At 49.5% G+C, this 9,475-nt stretch overlaps 1 protein-coding gene across 1 annotated transcript in view; it reads right to left on the bottom strand.

The window, feature by feature from the left end:
- Positions 1-9,475, bottom strand: part of cacna1eb (calcium channel, voltage-dependent, R type, alpha 1E subunit b) — a 53,398-nt gene that overhangs the window by 38,826 nt on the left and 5,097 nt on the right. The gene's annotated exons all lie outside the window — the stretch shown is intronic.

The following is a 9,475-nucleotide window of genomic DNA, read 5'->3' as shown; positions in this document are numbered from 1 at the left end:
CAGGCGTGGGGGCGGAGCCTGGTGATTAGCCTCGCCTACAACAGCCTGGCGCTGACACGGCCCTGGTACACAATCCAGCTGGAGCATCCAGTGTGTTCCTCAGTGTGTTTACCACAGCTCAGCATACACCCAACACACATCTGACACACACCCAATACCCAACACACACCCAACACACATCTAACACACACCCAGCACACACCCAACACACACCCAGCACACACCCAACACACACCCAACACACACCCAACACACACCCAGCACACACCCAACACACACCCAACACACATTCCCAGCCGGTCAACCCAAGCGTTCCCTAGACAGGGAGTGAGCTAGGTGAGACAGAGTGAGTTAGGTGAAACAAAATGAGCTAGGTGAGACAGAGTGAGCTAGGTGAGACAGAGTGAGTTAGGTGAAACAGAATGAGCTAGGTGAAACAGAATGAGCTAGGTGAAACAGAATGAGCTAGGTGAGACAGAGTGAGTTAGGTGAAACAGAATGAGCTAGGTGAAACAGAATGAGCTAGGTGAAACAGAATGAGCTAGGTGAGAGAGAGTGAGGTAGGTGAGACAGAGTGAGTTAGGTGAAACAGAATGAGCTAGGTGAAACAGAATGAGCTAGGTGAGACAGAGTGAGCTAGGTGAAACAGAATGAGCTAGGTGAAACAGAGTGAGTTAGGTGAAACAGAATGAGCTAGGTGAGAGAGAGTGAGGTAGGTGAGACAGAGTGAGTTAGGTGAAACAGAATGAGCTAGGTGAGACAGAGTGAGCTAGGTGAAACAGAATGAGCTAGGTGAGACAGAGTGAGGTAGGTGAGACAGAGTGAGTTAGGTGAAACAGAATGAGCTAGGTGAGACAGAATGAGCTAGGTGAGACAGAGTGAGCTAGGTGAGACAGAGTGAGTTAGGTGAAACAGAATGAGCTAGGTGAGACAGAGTGAGGTAGGTGAGACAGAGTGAGTTAGGTGAAACAGAATGAGCTAGGTAAGACACAATGAGCTACTGTAGGTGAGACAGAATGAGCTAGGTGAGACAGAGTGAGATAGGTGAGACAGAATGAGCTAGGTGAAACAGAATGACCTAGGTGAGACAGAATGAGCTAGGTGAGACAGAGTGAGGTAGGTGAGACAGAATGAGCTAGGTGAGACAGAATGAGCTAGGTGAGACAGAGTGAGGTAGGTGAGACAGAGTGAGGTAGGTGAGACAGAATGAGCTAGGTGAGACAGAGTGAGGTAGGTGAGACAGAGTGAGGTAGGTGAGACAGAATGAGCTAGGTGAGACAGAGTGAGGTAGGTGAGACATAATGAGGTAGGTGAGACAGAGTGAGGTAGGTGAGACAGAATGAGCTAGGTGAGAGAGTGAGCTAGGTGAGACAGAATGACCTAGGTGAGACAGAGTGAGCTAGGTGAGACAGAGTGAGCTAGGAGAGACAGTGTTCCTGTCATTGCTTTACTATGAACACTTTTTTTGATATTGCATACACACTTGTGAACAGATCTTTAAAATTAAGTATTACAGTATAAAAATGCAATGGACACAGTGATTTATTAAAGGGTTGAATAATCATTAGATTTGAATTGCCGCTGCCTGTAAACAATGTGTGTAGTGCTCATCACTGGATACACACACATTCACTGTAGTGCTAATCACTACACACACATGCACTGGGTCGCTCTTCACTGGATACACACACATTCACTGTAGCGCTCATCACTGGATACACATACATGCACTGGGTCGCTCTTCACTGGATACACACACATTCACTGTAGCGCTCATCATTGGATACAGACCCATGCACTGTAGCGCTCTTCACTGGATACACACACATGCACTGGGTCGCTCTTCACTGGATACACACGCATGCACTGGGTCGCTCTTCACTGGATACACACGCATGCACTGGGTCGCTCTTCACTGGATACACACGCATGCACTGTAGCGCTCATCACTGGATACACACACATGCACTGTAGTGCTCATCACTGGATACACACACATGCACTGTAGTGCTCATCACTGGATACACACACATGCACTGTAGCACTCATCACTGGATACACATACATTCACTGTAGCGCTCATCATTGGATACAGACCCATGCACTGTAGCGCTCTTCACTGGATACACACACATGCACTGGGTCGCTCTTCACTGGATACACACGCATGCACTGTAGTGCTCATCACTGGATACACACACATGCACTGTAGTTGTCTTTGCTTCTCTGAATACAGCCAGAAGACATGTGACGACACACAGAGGCCACAGGGATTCCCAACCATTAACAAATTACTGCACAGTGTAAAAAATCCTTCTAGAAGGGTTGAAGATATTTGGTATCATGCGTTACGAAAAGTGCCCAGAGTGATTCTAAAAGTGACCCACCCCACGAGAGAATTGACACACACCACAGGAGAACTGACCTACACCACAGAACTGACACATACCACAGGAGAACTGACACACACCATGGGAGAACTGACACACCACGGGACAACTGACACACCACGGGACAACTGACACACACCATGGGACAACTGACACACACCACAGGAGAACTGACACACACCACAGGAGAACTGACACACACCATGGCAGAAATGACACACCACATGAGAACTGACACACCACAGGAGATCTCACCTATACCACTTGAGAAATGTAAAATTACTGGCCCCATACAAACACATTTTCACACTTTACCTATCATTTTAACTTTTGTTATCAGTTCAGCCCTGACATGTTCCATTCTGCAGACGCTCCTGAACGCAATCGTCCCCCAAGCTGTCGTAGCTGACCCACATAAACATCTGTTGAGGAGGATGGGCAGCTGGCATTATCCACCAGCCCAACCCCCCCACGCTGGGCCAACCCCCCCACGATGGCCCAGCCGCCCGGCCTGCTTGATGGGTTACGCATGAAAGAGGCGTCCAGAGGGGAAAGGTCGTGTTCTTGAACGCTCAGCCAATAGAAACGCTGCACAGCAGCAGTGGAATCCCGAAAAGCGAAAGCCGGTAAAAAAACAAAAGCTGCCATTGTCACGTTAGATCTGTGCCGTGAGAGATCGAACACAGGGCACGTGGGCTGATATAGAAATACATTACACAAACAAACAAACAAAAACAAGGTACATATCACCAGAAAGAACCCACATATGGTCTGATATTGTAAGAACACAGATATGATTTGATATAAAAATAGAGTAAACAAACAACAACAAAAGTGTCTTACCAAAACAAGGTGATAAAGAAAACTAGATCAGGACTGCGTCATGGGGAAGACAGACGAGAAAATGGTAATGTGGACAAGGTCCTGAACTTCGCAGGCAGTGCCAGCACCTGGATGATTTTCAACGAGCCTCATTCGAATTGGTCACTGTACACAAAGTCAGTGAACAGCAAGGTTGTGTGTAACGTTCTGGCTTGTCAGGCAGTAGCAGACTAGCACAGTAGTGCTGCACTTTAGACTGGGAGAATAACAGAGGACAATCATAGCAAGGACAGATTACACGCCAAGGATATATTCATGCTAAAACCCTCATCGGGATATTCAGCTACAGTCCATCTATAGTGGACAGGTCTGCACCCTTTGAAAATGTATCTTGTGCCAAAGAGAAAATCCAAAATACGAGAAAATCCGCAAATCACTTGTGCAAACAATTTTTTTAAAGAATCTGCCCCTCCCCCCACAAACACAAACATGTCGATGCCATGTGGCAGACAGTCGTGAATTTTAAATTTCAGCCATCATTTTGAAGCCATTTAAGGACAGAGCAGTGAAACATGCAGACAGCTCAGGCGGGTCTAGGCGGGACACAGCACAAGGACGGCAGCTGAAGTAGAGCAGGTCCATGCGGGGTCAGAGGCGGGCTCGACACCACCCGACTCTCCACGGCACCAGGCTGTGCTGACACAGCCCGCCACCATCACACCAGTCAAACAACACATGGCGATTGCTAATGAAGTTCTCGCTCCAGTGGAGTCGGGGTTCTGAATCCAGCGGATTCCTCACGCAAAACGCAGCATCTTTTGCGTGGATCGTGTGGACTTGGCGATGCGGTACGTGGTTCCGTATCCTTGCTGAAGCTTCCAGAGTAACATGCTCTGTGAACCACCCAGAAACGAACACACACACACATACACACACACACACACACACACACATCTGTGTCCTAGGGCAGCGTAGCCCATCACTGACAGCACTCCGATATCTCTCACCCAGTTCTCGCGTTTTACGAGAGCTAATTCACTGGGAATGGGGTCACTAACGAATCTTTCATTCGTTTATCCGTATTCTAGTCTCTCAACTGTGACACAGTGAACCATGTAGAAGATTTCAAACCACTCAGAACACATTTCTCGCAGCGATGTAAGGACTTGACAAGTGCTTTTGCCAGTATTTTCAAGAGGTTTTGGCAAGCAGCGGGCTGCAGAGAGACAGACCACACTGTTGTTCCGAAGCTCAGCACGCCCGCTAACATCAACCAACAGGGTTTTGCTCTTCCTGCAGTATTCAAATGGGAAGCAGCACCTGACACATCCTGGATCCCTTAAATGAACAGAATTTGCCCTCTCCCACACATTTACACCTACACACCGCACTGCAATGAGCTGTTAGAGGCCAAGGCGAAATCGGGTGGGGGTGGGGGTGGGGGTGGGGGTGGTAATATCAACACCAAGGCTTGAATCATCAGCGTTACTGTAGCAGATGCAAGGCGTTTGCTATATTCTCTCTCGGACGAGTGAGTCTAACATATAATGGACGTGGAGTGACGATGTGCTCTGTGCTTGGCTTTAGTAATGAGGGATTTTTCTAATCTTCAGACTACTTGGCCACGCAGCCGAAGACTCTGATTTTAGTCACGTTCTTCGCAGGCGACCCCAGAGCACCACTCCAAATCACCGGCTAATGACGCTCTGTGTCGAGGCTTTCGGTTGATTCCGGCAGACTGTGGAACACTTACTCAGATATGCAAAAATGTTTCAGTCATTCCATCTTCTTCACTGGCGCAGAAAAGAAAGTCACGCAAACACAGCCAGAGAGAAGCAGCACTAGCGCTAAAGTGATACACAAGTTATCTGCAATTCCAAAGAACAAAAGCAAATGTGTTCAGAATTGCTCCTTAACTGATTTGCCACATTTAGACAAACGAAGTCTCAAACCGATTCAAGACTAATTGTTCCACATCCAGACAAATTTAATCTGAAAACGAGCTGACAATTGTTGCCCTGACGATGGAGGCAAAGGGAGCACTGATGACAAAAACAGATGAATGAACAAGAAGACCACGAGAGGACACGAGAGACCACGAGAGGACACAAGAGACCACGAGAGGACACGAGAGACCACGAGAGGACACGTGAGACCACGAGAGGACACAAGAGACCACGAGAGGACACGTGAGACCACGAGAGGACACAAGAGACCACGAGAGGACACGAGAGACCACGAGAGACCACGAGAGGACACGAGAGGACACGAGAGACCACGAGAGGACACAAGAGACCACGAGAGGACACGAGAGGACACAAGAGACCACGAGAGGACACGAGAGACCACGAGAGGACACAACAGACCACGAGAGGACACAACAGACCACGAGAGGACACGAGAGACCCCGAGAGGACACGAGAGACCACGAGAGGACACAAGAGACCACGAGAGAACATGAGAGAACATGAGAGGATACGAGAGACCACGAGAGGACACAAGAGACCACGAGAGGACACGAGAAGACACAAATGAACCACGGCTAGAAGTCTGAGGGACAAACATGGTCTGTACCAAAATCGTCCCGGTATTTCAGTGGTCAAGCATTGCATTTAGCTTGCAATGATGTTAAATGTTCACATATCGTAAATGATGCTTCCAGCACTGCACTACATCCTTGAAGGAATTAAACTTTAGTAGCTATTGCTACAGTATGTGGAAATACGAATTATACAGAAAGCCAGAGAAGAAAACCTTCGCATCTCCACTAATGTAAATCAACTTAAAGGCAAGCAATTCTAAAGAAACACTTTACAGTGGAACATACATAAAACATCTGTTTTCTGGATATCTGGGTGGCAGAACAGAATATCTGGGTGGCCCCCCTACCACGCCCCTACCACGCCCCTACCACACCCATATGGCCCACTGCCCAAATCAGGTCTGGTAGTCATGTGGTCAGAAACTGACCAATGACCAACGGGCCAGGGAGTGCCTTATGAATCAGGGATGGCAACAGATGGCTCACAGTCTGTAAATGAAAACGAACAAAAGCATCTCTAAGCTAAGTGTACCTAATACAGAGCCCCCCCATAACAGGAGGACTATATTAAAGTAGGTTGTAAATGAAGAGATTATTTTTAAATCGTCACTTAGATACTTTATGTAACGGAAATATGGGATTTCAGCAGTGAAAGATCCCAGTGCTACAGCAGAGAGTAACGCTATGGCAGTAATGTTTATGGTGCCTTTATCTTCTCTGTGGTTCATCACTGACGTCTTGTCATGCACTACACCAGCCAGATTTGACCTTGCTGTAAAACATCTCCAAAACCCAACACACCTCTTAGATATCAAAGCCACTCTACTTATTTTAGAAACATTCTTTAAGCAGGATTAGTCATTTTTAGCACCTTCACATTATCCCACTCTCAAATGGGACATGTGCGTAGAAAGAAGGACAACCGCCCACCCACGAGGTGCGTAATCCACTGCCGGGAGACCCGCTTAAACAAACCCAAACCCGCTTAAACAAACCCAAGTTCTGACAATAAAGAGACAAGCTGGCAGCAAGACCAGTCTTAGTGCTATACCAAACGTGCAGCTCCCCCCCTCCCCCAGACCCGCCCCTATCCCAGGCCCGCCCCCAGCCCTGCCCCGCCCCTCAGCCCTGCCCAACCCCAGGACTCCAGAGCGGGGAAAAAAAAATCAAATTAGCTTGGCGTCTCTGCAGATTTGCTTTCAGCGATTCATTAATTCCAGATGAAATGACAGCCGCGAGCCGCGAGCCGCTGCCCTTGTTTCTGAGTCCCCGCTGACTGCAGTGACACGTGTGTCGTTTTCTTTTAAGTCTGACTTACTTTTCACTGTGTCGAAGGAGGTCGAATGTATGATGGTGAAAAGTGTGTTAGCTGCGTGCGGGGAAACTGGGTTAGATTTTAAAGCTAACAAAGGGGCAAATGTGTGACTACAGAGCAGGACTCAGGTAAGGATAGCACACGGACATGGGGGTGTCCACCACCACACCTGGGAGCCACGCCCTCCACCACCACACCTGGGAGCCACGCCCTCCACCACCACACCTGGGAGCCACGCCCTCCACCACCACACCTAGGAGACACGCCCTCCACCACCACACCTAGGAGACACGCCCTCCACCACCACACCTGGGAGACACGCCCTCCACCACAACACCTGGGAGACACGCCCTCCACCACAACACCTGGGAGACACGCCCTCCACCACCACACCTGGGAGACACGCCCTCCACCACAACACCTGGGAGACACGCCCTCCACCACAACACCTGGGAGACACGCCCTCCACCACCACACTTGGGAGACACGCCCTCCACCACAACACCTGGGAGACACGCCCTCCACCACCACACCTGGAAGACATGCCCTCCACCACAACACCTGGGAGACACGCCCTCCACCACCACACCTGGGAGCCACGCCCTCCACCACCACACCTGGGAGCCACGCCCTCCACCACAACACCTGGGAGCCACGCCCTCCACCACCACACCTGGGAGCCACGCACCCCACCACAACACCTGGGAGCCACGTCCCCCACCACAACACCTGGGAGCCACGCCCTCCACCACCACACCTGGGAGCCACGCCCTCCACCACAACACCTGGGAGCCACGCACCCCACCACAACACCTGGGAGCCACGTCCCCCACCACAACACCTGGGAGCCACGCCCTCCACCACCACACCTGGGAGCCACGCCCTCCACCACAACACCTGGGAGCCATGCCCTCCACCACCACACCTGGGAGACATGCCCTCCACCACCACACCTGGGAGACACGCCCTCCACCACCACACCTGGGAGACACGCCCTCCACCACCATGTCATGTCAGATCCATAGCAGGTGCTGTCGTGCTGCTGGAACTGAAGCTCCTAAGGTAGCTGTCTAAAGTCAACCATTACCCAACACCCCCGACACACACACACACACACACACACACACACACACACACACACACAGACACACACACACACACACACACACACACACACACACACACACACACACACAACCTCGCATCAACGCTACCGCAACAAAACATGCGTTCCAAACGGTGCTACTGAAACGGCAACTAGACGTCAGCCATGTGTGCGTCTCTCCCAGACTGTGGTGCGGGAGCAGAGGGACACACTGGGTTCTCACACTGGGCTCGCTACGGTCGCCATGGGCTTGGACCAGCTTCCCTTCATCTCTCCTGCTGCTACACGTCTGACATAACTAGACCTTCGCCAAAATTCTGCACAGAAGGCAGAATCAAGCGTGTTTGATCACCACAGGCAGGGTGTTTCAAGCAATGGTAACAATCCGGGAGACGTCGGAGTTAAGACACACTAAAATCTTTATATAGCTGTAAAATGGGCCTTCTGTGATTACACAGGGTCAGATGTAACTGCTCAAATGTAATTGTAATAAAAACGTAATAAATAGTGTTAAGGACTTAATGAGAGGCTCCGTGGAGGGACTGGCCAGGTGGTTGGAGTGATCCCTCAGTCAGCTCCCACCCCACATCCGTCACCAGCGTGAGAGCCCCATCTGTGGAGAGTCTCCTCAGCCTTCCGTGCCAGAGGCACCTGTCATTCTCTCCTACTCTGGGCCTCCGTCAAAACCGTGAATTCGATCATTGAAATAAATAAATCACCACTGACAATTTATTATCAGTAAACGCCATTTTTTTCTTACTCTACATGTGATGCTCTAGCATGATATAAAATAAAAAGATAAGCAACTGCAGAACATATTGTATGAAAACTCAACTCAACTCAACTCACCTGTGTGCTGAGAAAACTCAAGTGCTTTAGAAATTTTGGAGGGAATTGACTGTGAACAGCTACACGAGTGAATTTCACTTCATCAACAGTAAACGCCTGATCATCCTTGCTTACAAGCCTTCCGCCTTAAAGCAAAAAGCCTGGAGAACTTCATAATGAAGGAGCAGAACCATGTCTGATGGGCCATTCGATGCTGAACTTCATAACCTGTGTGTCGGTGTGCTAAGGGCAGGAACTGAGAATGGGGGTGGTGCTCAGGACCGTGAAGAACAAAGAAATCCCACATGCCACCATGTCTAGCCAATCACAGCCATAAATCCTCACAGCTGGCAGGGACAGCAACACGCTCGGAACAACAACAGCCCACCTAATAAATAAATAAATAAACAGGTGTTGTTCTTTGCCACCTTAAACTAGCAAGAACAGCAAGAAAAAAAAACCTGCAGATAAAG

Source organism: Brachyhypopomus gauderio, chromosome 14 (genome assembly GCF_052324685.1).
Source record: "Brachyhypopomus gauderio isolate BG-103 chromosome 14, BGAUD_0.2, whole genome shotgun sequence".
NCBI classification, from domain to species: Eukaryota; Metazoa; Chordata; class Actinopteri; order Gymnotiformes; family Hypopomidae; genus Brachyhypopomus; species Brachyhypopomus gauderio.
Note: the sequence above shows the minus strand (reverse complement) of the source record. Positions and strands in the feature narration are given on the sequence as shown.